Source organism: Puma concolor, chromosome D1 (assembly GCF_028749965.1).
Source record: "Puma concolor isolate L17-30 chromosome D1, mPumCon1.1.hap2, whole genome shotgun sequence".
Taxonomy (NCBI): domain Eukaryota; kingdom Metazoa; phylum Chordata; class Mammalia; order Carnivora; family Felidae; genus Puma; species Puma concolor.
In genome coordinates, this window is record NC_141676.1 from 113645479 (window position 1) to 113661384 (window position 15906).

Genomic DNA, 15906 nt, shown 5'->3' on the forward strand with positions numbered 1-15906 from the left:
CATAGCTTCAAAACCCCAGTTTATGCAAAATTTTGCCTTTTGTTTTAACATTGAGAACTTAGAAAATTCTTCAGTAAGGAAAAGGAGACCCCAAATATACTAAAGCCCACTTAGAAACTGGACACATGGGGCACCTGGGTGGCTCAGTTGGTTGAGCGTCCAACTTTGGCTCAGGTCATGATCTCGCAGTCTGTGAGTTCGAGCCCCATGTCGGGCTCTGTGCTGAGGGCCAGAGCCTGGAGCCTGCTTCGGATTCTGTGTCTCCCTCTCTCTGACCCTCCCCCGTTCATGCTCTCTCTCTCTCTCTCTCTCTCTCTCTCTCTCTCTGTGAAAAATAAACTTAAAAAAATTAAAAAAAAAAAAGAAACTGGACACAGAGTTTGTGTAGTTGAAGAAGACTATTCTGTACAGTTCTTTTAAAGGGAAAGGCGCCTCATTTTTCCACATTTGTTCTGTATTGACACTTATAATTGCCCTCAGCATCCTGGAATCATTCATAAAGGGTATAAAAGTGGTTTGTGTTATTCACAATACTAAGAACTGAAGGTTTTTGGTTTTTTTTTTTGCAGTTAGTGATAGTCCTGTTGTGAGTTGTCACTTGTGTATGTAGTTGAAGCAAATACAGATTGGTTTTTCCTCTTCATATATGAGATTTTGCTTTCACGAAATGAACAGTTTCAGAATGTGGGCACACAAGGAGAACAGATTGGTTTAATACAGAACATGGGTTAGAAGACTTCCTTTGGTCATAGTTGGGACTCTCATGGCATTGATTTTACTTGGGATAGAGCAGATTGGAAGAGTGGGTAAAGTTCAGAATGATCTAGAGTCAAAGAATAGAACTTTTCCTTGTGTCGACCTCAGGAAGGCAAGGAGGGCACATCAAAGAACTGCTTTCAAGGTTCACTGAAGACAAAGTTCAAATGAAACCTCAGCAGCAGCCACGGCACCTGAAAAGCCCACAGCAGCTAGTGAGGTGTTTGTCCTTCTGAGATGAGGTGTAGGAAGAACACGACTGACTCTAAGGGAGGGAGATTATCTGATAGCACGTCAGCAAGTAGCGTCTCTGAAAGAGACCAAAGCAAGGTCAGGGTTTAAACAAATGCATTGGTCACAGAACAACCACAGCTGACCTTTTTTTTTTCTAAGTCTTAGCTCTGTGGTGATCTTGGCTAACTCAAGATGTTGGGGGGCATTAAAAGGAAGAATTGGCCTTTACAGTCTCTTTTGCAGCAAATACTCCACTTTATGGTCCAACTGTAGCAGTCCCTAGCACCAGCTTCTGTTGTTAGGTGATTCATGCACTCCAAAATGTGCTGAGGGAAAGCACAGGTCTGACCTGAAGCTGGGAGACACGGTCTCTGCCCTGAAGCAGCTCACACATCCAGAGCTCAGCAGTCATTGTCACGGTGAGGAATTTATATGTGAGAGTGCATTCGTGGACTGAAATATACTCATTGATGGGAAAAAACATGGGTGGCACCCTTTTCTAGGGTGAGAGTTTTCTTCTAGTTGTTTAGGTTCTAATAAATGGATGGACTCTTAACTGACTTAATGGTCACACAGCCATTAAATTATAGATTAAAAAAACTTGCAATGAATTGAGCACATGACCTTCACAAAACTCTTGCACTGCTGGGCTTGCTCAGGGAGAGGAACAGAACCTAAAGAGTGCAATTACTGAACTGGGGACAGAAATCCTTGTTTCTAAACTCTAGTTATTAATAATAATTCAATCTAAGGACTAGCCATGTGACCTGGGGCAACTTAAATCCCTGGGACCTTAGGTTCTCATCAGGTGTAAACAATGTGGTCATTTGGCAAGACAACCATTAAGGTCCTGCTAATTTAAAGAGTTCAAGGTTTGTGAAGTGACTTTACACACTAATCAAGAAATAACAGGGGCGCCTGGGTGGCGCAGTCGGTTAAGCGTCCGACTTCAGCCAGGTCACGATCTCGCGGTCCGTGAGTTCGAGCCCCGCGTCGGGCTCTGGGCTGATGGCTCAGAGCCTGGAGCCTGTTTCCGATTCTGTGTCTCCCTCTCTCTCTGCCCCTCGCCCGTTCATGCTCTGTCTCTCTCTGTCCCAAAAATAAATAAACGTTGAAAAAAAAAAAAAAAAAAAAAAAATAACATGGTGGGGTTCCTGGGTGGCTCAGTTGGTTAAGCAACCAACTCTTGATTTTGGCTCAGGTCGTGATCTCACGGTCCTCAGAGTGAGCCCTCCATTGGGCTCCAAGCCTACAGCACACAGCCTGCTTGGGATTCTCTCTCTCTCTGCCCTTCCCCTGCCCATTATCTCTATCTCTTTTTTTTTCTCTCTCTCAAAATAAATAAACATTAAAAAAAAGAAAAAACATGGCAATTGATGAAAAGGAAAAGTGAGAGAAGAACCTTCATGTTTAACTAAAATTGCCTACCTGAATGCATCAGGTGAAATCTTTCAAGAAAAATGCAAAATAAGAATGAGTCAAACTTTTCTTAAGCAGTGTGTAGAGAGCAAAGAAATGAGGAATGGAGTGATATACACCCATGGGAACATAAATTTATCATGATGATAAAATTGTATTTAATGCCAGTAATGATGAGGTCCAATGGAGGCTTGATATCCACACGACCCCTCAGGCTTCCCTCCAGTTGATGTGTATTTAGCATTGCACATGTCTCAGACAAATCACAGTAAATTATATTCTTCTTAAAATGTTTTTACTCTGTCACAAAATAAATACAAGAGAACATTTTCTTCTTCAGGGGCAAGCACTCATAAATAGAATTAACTTGTCCACTTTTGTGGAAGATGGGCGCATAAATGGGAAGGACAGATCTTTCCTATTAGGTATATGGCCAAAGGCAGAGGCATACAGAGAGGCCTTCCTTTACAGGTGAATTCCTCACTGCCGGGTTCTTTCGCAGACTTCAAACAACTTAATGTTTTTCTTAGAAATTCATCTCCCAAATCTCTGGGCTCATTTTCAGATGACTAAAAAGTGAATAAATGTAATAACTTCAGAAAGCTAACAAGGATATCAAAACATCGTACAGACACACTTTGGAAAAAAAAAAATACCTCTCAAATCATATAGGATGATATAGAAGATGCAAGTCACTTTTTCTGCCCTCCACTGTTTTCCCTGAAGGTAACTACCATAAAGTGGGTGCTATAGCAATAAACTTGAAGATGAAAGTCACTTCCTTTTCAATCTAAAGATGACATAAAATGCTTTCTATTAAAGCTTGGGGAGAGACCACTGGTCCTCGTGCTCTAACAAAGATATGGTATCTCACATATTGCTTGATTATAGGGATATAACCATGAGGAACTGGCTTGCAAATGGCTACCGAGGCTCACAGGGGGATGGCCCGCTTCCAGATTTTCTCTTACTCCTTTGTTTGCTGAACTGAGCCCCATTTCTGGGAAGTGCTCCCCCATCCTGAACTCCCCTTAATGGCTATAATGGGAGTCATCTGCAAATATGGCGGATTTTCCAGAGGGCAATGACTAGCTTATTTTGCAGATTTGAGAATCGCTGTGGCCATATTTACAGGGAATTTTAAGACCCTTTAAAACAAGATGTACTCAAATAAATTAGAAGTCCTCTTTATCCTCTAGGAGAAGTCAGTAACACACCACCCGCCTTTTTCCCTGGGGAGAAAATTGTCATGCCCTTGGGCACTCTGGACAGGTGTGTGTATTGGACCATATAGTGTTTACTCCCCTATTGTCAGCATGCCATCCTACCAGGGTTTTCAATGAAGCCTTCCCCAAAGACTCAGAAAACAGCGGATGATATCACCTTTGAAAGATAGAAAGCAAGACTTAGTGGATCTAAGAGGATAGATGCAAAATAACTTGAAAGGGGACAGAATGGGTTTAAAGAACTTCAATGAGTTATTTGTAATTGAACTTATTTATTATTGCATAATATAACAGATACTTGTTATTAAGATTTGTACTCTAGTACATACTAAAAATGAAAACACGTAACGTTTGTGTGTGTGTGTGTGTGTGTGTGTGTGTGTGTGTGGATAGATAGATAGCTAGACAGGCAGATCCACTGATCGATAAATTTCTCTGTCTTTTTGCTGGACAGGAATTTGGGGTTCAAAGAGCTAAAGTCCTTTATAGAAGGCCCCACACAGAATCAGGTCCAAACTCAAGTCAAATTCTACCTTTATTGAAATAAAGGATGTGCTGCTGATGATGAAAATGTGTTGATCACTGAAGCACACAAGTGACACAGCTCTTGAAAACATCAAATCTTAGCCCAGCCACATACTGCCTATAATACTGTATGGTGGGAGACGGTATACAAAATACTTTGTGCACTGCCATTTATGAGTAAAAATGGATAGTAAAATACTCAAGCCCTTCCAAAAACTCACAAGGGGAAAACAAACAAACAAACAAACAAACAAACAAACAAACAAACACAAAAGCATTAGCTTATGAAATGTGATCACTGCCCCCCCACCCCCACCCCTGGCATTGTAAGAGTAATGGATCAAGTAACGGATTACGCATTGTAAGAGTAATGGATCAAGTCATATTACGATCATACCCCCAATATGTAAATCCATTCTACATCTCTTGACTCTGATTCTCGCTTATCCCCAAACAAGCTTCTCCTTTTTTTTAAATTTTTTTAAGCATTATTTATTTTTGACAGAGAGAGAGAGAGAGAGCGTGAGCGGGGGAGGAGCAGAGAGAGAGGAAGACACAGAATCCAAAGCAGGCTCCAAGCTCCGAGCTGTCAGCACAGAACATGATGCGGGGCTTGAACTCATGAACCGTGAGATCATGACCCGAGCTGAAGTCGGATGCTTAACCGACTGAGCCACCCAGGTGGCCCTCCCCAAACAAGCTTCTAAGTTTGACTGACCACCTTCCTTTATAGGTCTTCCAGCAGGGAAAGATTCTGATGTTGATACTTACACAAGGATAGAGGCCCACGTGGACGCTGGAATGAGATTCTCAGCTTGACTGTGGCCATGGGTGCCACCCAGGTGGGTCCACTTAAGAAGGAGTTGACCAACCTTCTTTCGCCCACACATCCCCTCTGCAGCATGGCCCTCACCTTCTTGTACCAGCCGTGGTGGGGATCGTGCCCCACCTCAGCTCTGGCCCTCTCCTGGGGCCGTCCACCTCCTCTTCCGTTCTGCATTTCTTAGTCAGCTTTGGAACACATCTCAGCCATCTCCTCCTCCACAAAAACATCTCTGACGTCTTACTCGGCTTAATGCCTCCCCCATGTGCTTTCAGTCACTTTGTACCACAGCAGGATTGGACACAACTGTATGCTGTCCTTCAGGGGGAAACGAAACATTTTTGTCGAATATACTCTTCATCAGGAACCCTTGGACCCTGGCATAAGATTATAAACACTATCTTGCTCACAGCAGAATCTCCAGAGCCTAATGATTTATTGAATTCTTAACAAATATCTACTACATAAATAATCAGGGAGGCCTTATTCATGATTCTATCAAAAGAAAATATTGAAGTGCTTTTGTTTTCTCTAAGTTTTTGGTCAGCATGGTCAGCATTCCTGGTGCCCAGTTATTATTAGAACAAACCACTATTTAAATTATTGCTTCTTATAAGCACTCCCCAGAGAAAAACAGCATATTATTTCCTGAAACAATGAAACATATGCAAGTGTGTTCAGAGTTATAACCAAATCAAGATCATCGCATGGAAGAAGTGGAAAACCAGAACTGAATACAGAGACAGAAGACTGAATAAAAATATGGCAAGGTGCCCAGACAAATCTCAATTTACAGCAGCAGAAATAGACTGACAATTAGATTCCTGAGTCACAATTTTGAGCTGGTCTATTTTTCTTTCTCAGGTGTATGTCGGTGGCATGCGAGAGCACGTGTAAATAGGTTGCTTTGCATTCTCTGGAGTGAGACTGCTCAATTATTTAGGTGGTCTGTCAGGAGGTAATTGTTTATAAATGCAGACAACACAAATGAGTTCCGTGTAAGCATATGTCAATGCAAATGTACATAAAAGACATTGCTAATATCTACAGAAGGGAAAATGATTAGCAAATTCATAAGGGTCACTCACAACGCTCATGTTAAGACTACTCCTTTGTTCATTTTGAGATATTCCCCTAATGCATTTACCATGTGTTTTCAGTGGTAAATGATGCTGTGCTTACATTTATAAAGCAGGAGAGGCGCCTGGGTGGCTCAGTGGCTTGAGCATCCGACTTCAGATCAGGTCATGATTTCGTGGTTCGTGAGTTCGAGCCCTGCATCGGGCTCTGTGCTGATGGCTCTGAACCTGGAGCCTGCTTTGGATGCTGTGTCTCCTGCTCTGTCTGCCCCTTCCCCACTTGTGTTCTGTCCTTATCTCTCTCTCTCTCTCAAAAATAAATAAACACTAAAAAACAGACATTAAAAACTAAAAAACAATATAAACCAGAAAGGGAAGAGGAGGAAGGCCATCCACAGCAGTGGACAGTGGCTGGTGGTGCCCTGCACTGCTCACGCACAGCTGACTGGTGCCTTGCTATTCATGTCCTGGAACCATGGCCGTGCAGATCTATTCCCCAAACTGCACCCGAATCGTGCAGAGGCCAGTGCTACGAAGGTGTTCATTGACAGACTGATTCAAGCTGAGCTCTTCAGCCTCTCTCAGAAACCCTTACGAAGGCCCTCCTTGGGCTCCTCCATTGGGCAACGCACCTGAGACTGAGTCACGGCCCCAGGCCGCCCTCCCTCATCCTTGAGAGGAAAGCGGCTCCAAACAGTAGTCTTCACGTTGTATTTTTACTGCCCCTCCCCTGCCTATATCCACTGGCCCTTAAGAGGCTTTTTCTTCTTGCAATTCACCCTTGAGAAGATGACAGACTCTGTTAGGAACATGTCACATAAGTTTCTGGGATTTTGTGAGGCTCAGCAGCTCAGACACTAACGTTCATGGGCTTTAGCTACATACTTCTAAAAGTATTAGCCCCCACTGCCGATCTTTCTAATCCAGACCACGAAGCGTCCACGCAAACGTCTGCCAGGCATACCACCACCACCACAACAGAGATTAGCTGTCCGTCCTATTCCAGGCGCTGTGCTAACCTAGTTACGCGAATCACCTCTTGTAATCCAGACAACCAAGCTCGTGGTGATTACTAGTATTATCCCCATTTCACACATTTGAAAATGGGCTTACAGGGGTTAAGACAGGAGTAAGTCAGAGCTAATTGGCATTGCTGAGACTTGAAGCCAGACTACTTGACATAAGATCCCCGTGTCTAAACCGCTGTGCGATCGGGCTCCTCTTACTTAGTCCAGACACCATTATGAGTCCTTTCGTCTGATGTTTATTTGTTATGTGATTTGCACAACTGGGAGCCAGGTTCAATCATTAATGTAGCTGTCCCGTGTATGATATTGGTGATTTCTTAAAAAATAAACAAAAAATGGATGATTAGTCTTACATATAAAAAAAATGTGACTCTTTTCTTCTTCATTTTATGCTGTGATTAGGGGTCACTTTACACAAATACATGTGTGTACACACACACAAACAGAATATGAGTTGTTTTTTTGGGGGGGAAAAACTAGTTTTAAATCATCATTGATTGATGTCTACATCTTTATGCTACATATTGTTTATAAGTGGAAAAAACAGTTCATCTGCACAAAAGACCGGTCTATGTTCTGAATGAATGCTGCAGCTTTGTTAACAGTTTCTTTTATATTGGAAAATGACTATCTCCGTGAGACTGAAAATAACATATTAAAGAAGGTACAGCACTAGAGAATCTGACTATATTTAATCTTATTTGAACTAAGTATTAAAAATATTAGTTTTGTGAGATTATTTGGGGGAAATATATATCAGAATGAGGTTTTTTTATGAGTAGCAAAAAATAAAAAAAAATGACATGGGCTTAACCAAGACAGAAGCTTTTCTTTCCCATAAAAGAAGTCTATGACTACATTCCTCTAACTTGTATTGGCATGTGGCTTCCCCAAAGTAGATTAAGATGGCTACGTGAGCTCTATCCATTGTATCCACATTAGTACGGAGAAAGCCAATCAAATTAAAGTTCTAATTAAGAAGTAGGCCTTGGGGCGCCTGGGTGGCTCAGTCGGTTAAGCGTCCGACTTCAGCCAGGTCACGATCTCGCGGTCCGTGAGTTCGAGCCCCACGTCAGGCTCTGGGCTGATGGCTCGGAGCCTGGAGCCTGTTTCCAATTCTGTGTCTCCCTCTCTCTGCCCCTCCCCCGTTCATGCTCTGTCTCTCTCTGTCCCAAAGATAAATAAAAAACGTTGAAAAAAAAAAAAAAAGAAGTAGGCCTTAAAATTGTGATGCGAAGCCTATCTATTCATCTACCATCTATTCATCCATCCATCTGTCCATCCATCCATCCATCCATCCATCCATCTACCCACCCACCCACCTATCTATCTAAATGGCTTCTTGAATCATGAGCCTCACATCTGTTTATTTGGGGTGGTATACAAATTCTTTTAAATAACATCAGTGGTTTTCTAGACTTCTTCAGGGCGGTTTCCCCAGAAAGTAACCCCCCAAACACTTGCCCACAGAGTAAGAGCAGAGGGGCCAAGGTTGTGGGAGGCCGGCAGTTTTAAGGCATGACTGTCAGCACTCAGTGCTCCAGCAATCGCCTTACCCCAGGGCTCCCACGGGTGCCTCATCTTTGACATCAGTTGTTCCAAGTGTCTCCAATCAGAGTCTCCGGGACATAACACCTCCAGAGAATCACCCATTTTCTACTGCAGAGCTCAGGGTAGGACAGCTGCCTGTTTGCTGGGGCTGAGGGAAAACACCTGGGCAGCCACTTACTAGTGAAGACAAACTTTGAACCAAAGTTTCGCTTTCAGCACCCCCACATATTCAGCGTTACTTGCACACTCAGAGGTTACTGGCACCTCCAATTCTTGAAACGTTGCACGGTTCTTCAGCACAAATGAGCATTTTTTTTTTTACTGGCATCCTTTAGGCTGTCATGTTCTGGCTTTTTCACATACAGTCGGTTACTATTCCTGTACGTGGTCTCCATACTCAGAAGTCAACACTGTAGTGTACAGTATCATCTCGCTTCTCCTTTGCCTTCATGGTCTCACATTAAAAAAAAATCACTTGGGGCGCCTGGGTGGCTCAGTCGGTTAAGCGGCCGACTTCGGCTCAGGTCACGATCTCACACTCCGTGAGTTCGAGCCCCGTGTCGGGCTCTGTGCTGACAGCTCAGAGCCTGGAGCCTGTTTCGGATTCTGTGCCTCCTCTCTCTGACCCTCCCCTGTTCATGCTCTGTCTGTCTCTGTCTCAAAAATAAATAAACATTAAAAAAAATTTTTTAAAAAAATTACTTAATGCCTTTTTCATTTGGGTTTCCAGCAGGCCCAGAAATGCGTGGTCCTTCATTTGTGAATGAAAAGTCCTCACTTATTTTCCAACAAAATGTTTTCTGTATGCTTTATTGCAATGAACGTTCTCTTCAGGAGTCAACAAGAACAACAAGAACCTTCTTTTGTCAGATCCAGTGGGTTCTACATGGTGACACTGCCTTGGTGACACACGCCACTTTCCAGAAATGTGCCTCCATTGATTTTTGTGAGCCTTCTCTCTCTTTAAACACCTCTCATTCTCCAACGCTTTCTTATTCTCAGTGTTTTTCTCTGCCTCCTGCCTGTATCCTGGTTTCTCTGTCTTCCCACCAGTCTTTGGCATTCACCGGAATTCTGACTGTATTCAGTCCTCATTTCGTTCTACCTCTTGAGTCATCCCATTTCTCTAATTATTTTTACTGCTACTTGCATACTGGTGACCACCAAGTCTGCATCTCCATCCCTGACTGAATTCCCAACCTTTGGATGTCGTCCCTCCACCATGTGATAGACACTTCAGTCCTGCCAACCATCTCAATATGGATATCACATGAACGGCTCAAATCCAATATGTCTAATAATGAGCTCACCATCTCCTATGTCGTGCACATACCCTCTCATGAGTACTAGAGTTCGGCTGAAGGCAGCATTGAGCATTTAAGGTAGAAAAAAAAAAAAAAGATGGCAATAGCATTCTCACAAAAGTAGAACCAGTAATACTAAAATCTCTGTGGAACCACAAAAAAAACCAAATAGCCAAAGCAATCTTGTCTGGAGAAAGAACAAGGCTGGAGGTATCACAATCCCAGATTTCAAGATATACTACAAAGCTGCAGTACTCGGAACAGTAAGGTACTGGCACAGAAACAGACACATAGGCCAGTGGAAGAAAATAAAGAGCCCAGAAATAAACCCACACTTACAGGGTCAATTAACGTATAACAAAGGAGGCAAGGATATTCAGTGGAGGAAAAGACAGTCTCTTCAACAAATGGTGTTGGAACAACTGGACAGTGACATACAGAAGGATGAAACTGGGCCACTTTCTTACACCACACACAAAAATAAACCGTAAATGGATTGAAGAACTAACTCTGAGACCTGAAATCGTAAAACTCCCTGAAGAAAAACAGGCACTATCTCTTGAAGGTCTCCGTCAGCAACATGCTTCTTGAAATGCCTCCTCAGGCAAGAGAAACAACAGCAAAAATGAACTATTGGGACTTCATCAAAATAAAGAGATTTATAGAGTGAATGACGCCATCAACAAGATGAAAAGACAGCCCACTGAATGGGAGAAAATATTCGCAAATGATGCATCAGGTAAAGAGCTAAACGTCCAAAATACATAAAGAACTCATACCACAGAACACCAAAACCCCCAAATAATCTGATTAAAATGCACAGAGAAACTGAATAGACATTTTTCCAAGGAAGACATCCAGATGGCCAAGAGACACAAGAAACAATGCTCCACATCACTCATCAGTAGGGAACTACAAACCCAAACCACAATGAGATATCACCTTGCACCTGTCAGAATAGCAGAAAGGACAAGAAGTTGCAAGTGTTGGTGAGGATGTGCAGAAACAGGAAAGCGTGTGCACTGGTGGTGGGAATGTAAGCTGGTGCAGCCACTGTGGAAAACAGTGTAGAGAGTCCTCAAAAAGTTAAAAAAAAAAAAAAAAAGAAATACCATATGATCCAATAATTCTACTATTGGGTATTTTCTCAAAAGAAAATGAAAACACTAATTCCAAAGGATACACGCACCCCTATGTGTATTGCAATGTTACTTACAATAGCCAAGATACGAGCATCTTAAGTATCCATCAATAGATAAAGAAGACGTAACACACACACACACACACACACACACACACACACACACACACACCTATGTACACATACAAAATGAAATATCACTCAGCCATAAACATGAATGACATCTTGCCATTTGCGACAACATGGCGGAGGCGGGTGGGAGAATGGACAGAATGGACGAAGAGCACTGGGAGACACGCGCTTCCACTCAGGGAACGCACGAGTCACGAGAACAAAAGGCAGGGCATGAGGAACACAGTCAGTGACACGGTAACAGTGCTGCATGGGGAGGGGCGGTGGTCGCTACCCCTGTGGGGGCACAGCATGCCGTAGAGGTGCGCTGAATCACTAAGCTGTACACGGGCAACTAAGGTAACACTGTGTGTCAACTATATACTTCGCTGTACACGGGCAACTAAGGTAACACTGTGTGTCAACTATATACTTCGCTGTACACGGGCAACTAAGGTAACACTGTGTGTCAACTATATACTTCAATAAACAAAACAAAAAGCATGCTATGGAATAACTTTTCTTTTCTGAATAAAAATACTTGGATTTGCATCGGAAAAAGGCAGTTAATCAAGATTTCCCCCTTTCTCTCTTGCTGTCATGCCCACTAAATCGTTTGCAGCTTAATACATGACTTATTTCTGATTTTTTGTCTCCTTGATTTAAGCCCCTTTCTTCGGACCCAGCGTTTCGGTTTATGCGACACTCCTTCTCTTCCTTTGAGTTCATCTTGATTACTACTGTTAGAATGAACTATTTAAAATTTAAAACTGACGGCGTTACTACCTCACTGTAGACATTCAGGGCCATCCATCACCTATAGTCCAAAGACCACACTTCCTAGAATAGCATGCAAGAACCATGCTTACAGCAACTATCTCCGTAGAGGCGTCTTCTATCATTCTTCCCTGATTTCACTCCAGTGGATACAAACTTACTTGTGGTTTCCTGCAAACTTGATACTGTTTCATACTTCAGTGGATTTGTTTTTTATATATTTGCCAAGAATGTTCTCCTATTTTTCTTTAGCTAACTCCGATTCTTCTGGACTAGACGTAGCTTCCAAACTCTAAACGGCCTTCCTGATTCTCCCTGGGATGGAATGACCGCTACTTCATTTTTCAGTCATAACATCTTCTACCTGCCTGTTTATAAAACAGTTTGTTCATCAGTATGTATGGTTTGGTTTGCTGTTTTATGTTTTTGAAAGACAGGAACAGTCTTATGATTTGGAGAGCCTCAGAAAGTAATGTCGTACCAGGAAAATAGATGCCAAAATAAATAAAATAAATAAATAAATAAATAAATAAATAAATAAATAAAGATCTGTTGATTTACCAAGACATTTTTCTACAACTTAGCATTAGTTTGCTTGTTGACTTTTGCTCTTCTTGCAAATATTTTGCTCTCACATATGTTTCACAAAGAGAATTTCCTTTTGAAAATTCACCTGTATGCACAGCTGTGGGAAAGGCTACTATACTCTAACTCATGACAAAGTTATAGCTTAACACTGATTTCAATAAGGTAGATTCTATGTTGGAACTTGAATTTGAAGATATTAATTCAGGCCTCCAGCTCTCTCGTTTCTTCATTTTTTTTGGATGAAGACATTGTACTAGACAAGCATCAAAGTTCTGAGAAGTCCTAAAGGTTTGTTAGCTCCTATTTGGGAAAAAAAAACTCTTCTAGAAACTTACAAGCTAATAGGCTGACTGGATATCAGTAGCTCTTTTTCCTAAAGAGCTAAAATACAGGCATCCGGTCCCTGGAGACAGAAGTGGAGCGCCAGGCTGAGCAACTGACTGATTTCCCATTTTCTATGAACGTGCCTGTAACCATGACTCCATGATAAGAAGGCATACTGTGGGGCACTTTGCTTTCCTTTTATCTTCCGTTTTGAGTTATGACCGAAATCATATAAAATAAAATAAGAATAATATCATATTTTCACTGAACGAAACCATATCAAGAGCTTCACTTTAGTAGAAATAATATATTTGGCTCCTTGGGAAAATCACAAGGTAAAATCTAAAACTAATGAGGTCTGTTTCCCAAACTAAAGCAGTTCCAGTCAGTAATTTATGAGCCACCATGACACGTTTTCTCTTGTGACCAATTCATAATTTGGCTCTGCTGCAATCTATTAGAGATAAAAACAATCTCCTAGGGTTTTAATTCTTCCTGAACATTCTAGTTGCTTCCAGCTGTAGCCAAGCTGATTCTGGATGAACCTTCACACAGCATTAAAAGGAAAAACAAGAGATCCAGTTGTATCCAATTTAAGAATATAATCTGGGTGCCAAAATATATTTTATCAGGCTCACACAAAACTTCACAGCAACCCTCTCAACCATCTTGAAAGTAGCTGATGAACCAGAGAAAATATGGGAACACATTCTCCTTCCCACCTTTTATAGTTTCCAGTGTTATTTATCATCATGTGGTTTTGTATGGCATTAATGATGCTGTACTTCCTTTCCAAGCAGAAATGCATGAAGCGGCTTACGTTAGGGTACCAAGAATGCATGTTTCATTCATAGGTGAGCGTTCAGATTTAACAGAGCACAAGGTGTCTTCCATAAGTTGCCATAAGCGGTCCATATCAAATGGATCAGAGATGATGCAGTCACATCCACATTTTAGACTACAGATGCCTTCTCAACCTCTTCCATTGCTGTGGGACTTTACTTCTGGTGTGAGCATGCGTGCATGCGTCGTGCTTTTGTGTGTGTGTGTGTGTGTGTGTGTGTGTGCATGCGTGTGTGTGTTCGGTGTAAAATCTCCAGAAAGAGGGAATCCCTTTGATGGGAATGTGGGCAGGAAGTAAAAAAGAAGTATTAGCACGAGCAAATGACAGCTTCCATAGAACCTTGCTTGTTGTTAAGTCATCACTACTGAGGCAGAACAACGTATCAGTTTCCTACGACTGCTTTAACAACCACTAACTTGATGGCTGAAGATAAATGTATTCTATCACAGCTCTGAAAACCACAAGCAGAAAATCAAGGTGTTGGCAGGGCCATGCTCCCTCTCAAGACTCTAGGGAAGGATCTCTTGCGTCTCCCGGCTTCCAGGGTCTCCTGGTGTCCCTGAGCTTGTGACTGAAAAATTCCAGTCTATGTTTCCATCTTCTCATGACCTTCTCCTCTGTCCCATACCTTCTCTCCTGTCTCTTGTAAGGGCATTTGCTAGTGGATTTAGGACCCATGAGGATAATCCAGGATAATTTCACCTCAGAATCATTAAACTTATTTACAGAGACCCTTTGTTACAAGTAGGGTCCCAGTCACAGTTTCCAGGGATTAGGATGTGGACATATGTTTCCTGTGTAGGACCACCTTCCAGACCACTACTAATTAGGCTGGGCCAGCAAGTATATAGCTAACAGGGAATGTGACCCAATTCTTTGGATCTGGCAACCAGTTCCCTATGAGTGTCCTTATGTGAGAGAGGACTAGGAGCATGTCCTGATTTCTCAGGAAAATCTTAACTGAGAAAATATGGAATTGGTTTCTGCTTCTCTTCAAACTGTCAAACGAAGAGAAATATGCTCGGGCGGAATCATCCTCGATTCTCTTCCACGTGGTCTGAAGAATCCCATAAGGAACTGAGGAGGTCATAAATTAATGCATTTTAATCCTTAGTGTAAAGTTGACATACAGATCTTTGCCAAGTTCTACAAAACTTTATCGAGCGACTACTGTATACTAGCTACTCTTTAGCATACTTAATCTGTTACAAACGCAGAGAAGCCATTGTGTTGTGCACCAGATAAGGATGTGATAACTCAGGTCTGCAAACTCCCAGCTCCCTGGTTACGCACAGAGAGAATATGGTGCGTGGTGGAAAAGCCAAAATAAAGTTGAAAAAAACGAGGCAAATGTAAAATTCTAAACAGGTTTGCAAAAGCCATATTGTACTAAATGGAAGTACTGTTTTCTTGAATGGCTCTGGATGTTTGAAAATTGAATGTCAGAGGTGTGCCTACTCTCTCTTTAGAACAGGATTTGCTCACAGTGTGCTTTAAATAAAGATTGGATAACAGCATTAATGTGGTTAGGGACCAATACACAGAACTTAATATTAGAATATAATTTTGTGTTCTCATTCTGCGGTATGGAAAAACAAAGAATGCTTTGATTAATACATACACTTTGTCTTGCCATAGCTGTTAGAGAAAGATGATTTTCAGCATGTATGGAAGCTGTGATGATATAAAGTGCTTCCAAACAGGACTCATTCACATTACAAATTTTCATTAGAATCATACGTAGCTTTACGGACTTCAAGCTGTATTACAAAGGTGTAATCATCAAGACAGTATGGTACTGGCACAAAAACAGACACTCAGATCAATAGAACAGAAGAGAGAACACAGAAATGGATGCACTAACGTATGGCCAACTGATCTTTGACAAAGCAGGAAAGAATATCCAATGGAATAAAGACAGTCTCTTCAGCAAATTGTGCTGGAAAAACTGGACAGCGACATGCAGAAGAATGAACCTGGACCATTTTCTTATACCATACACAAAAATAAACTCAAAATGGATGAAAGGCCTCAATGTAAGACAGGAAACCATCAAAATCCTCGAGAAGAAAGCAGGCAAAAACCTCTCTGATCTTGGCTGCAGCAACTTCTTACTCAACACATCTCTGGAGACAAGGGAAACAAAAGCAAAAATGAACTACTGGGACCTCATCAA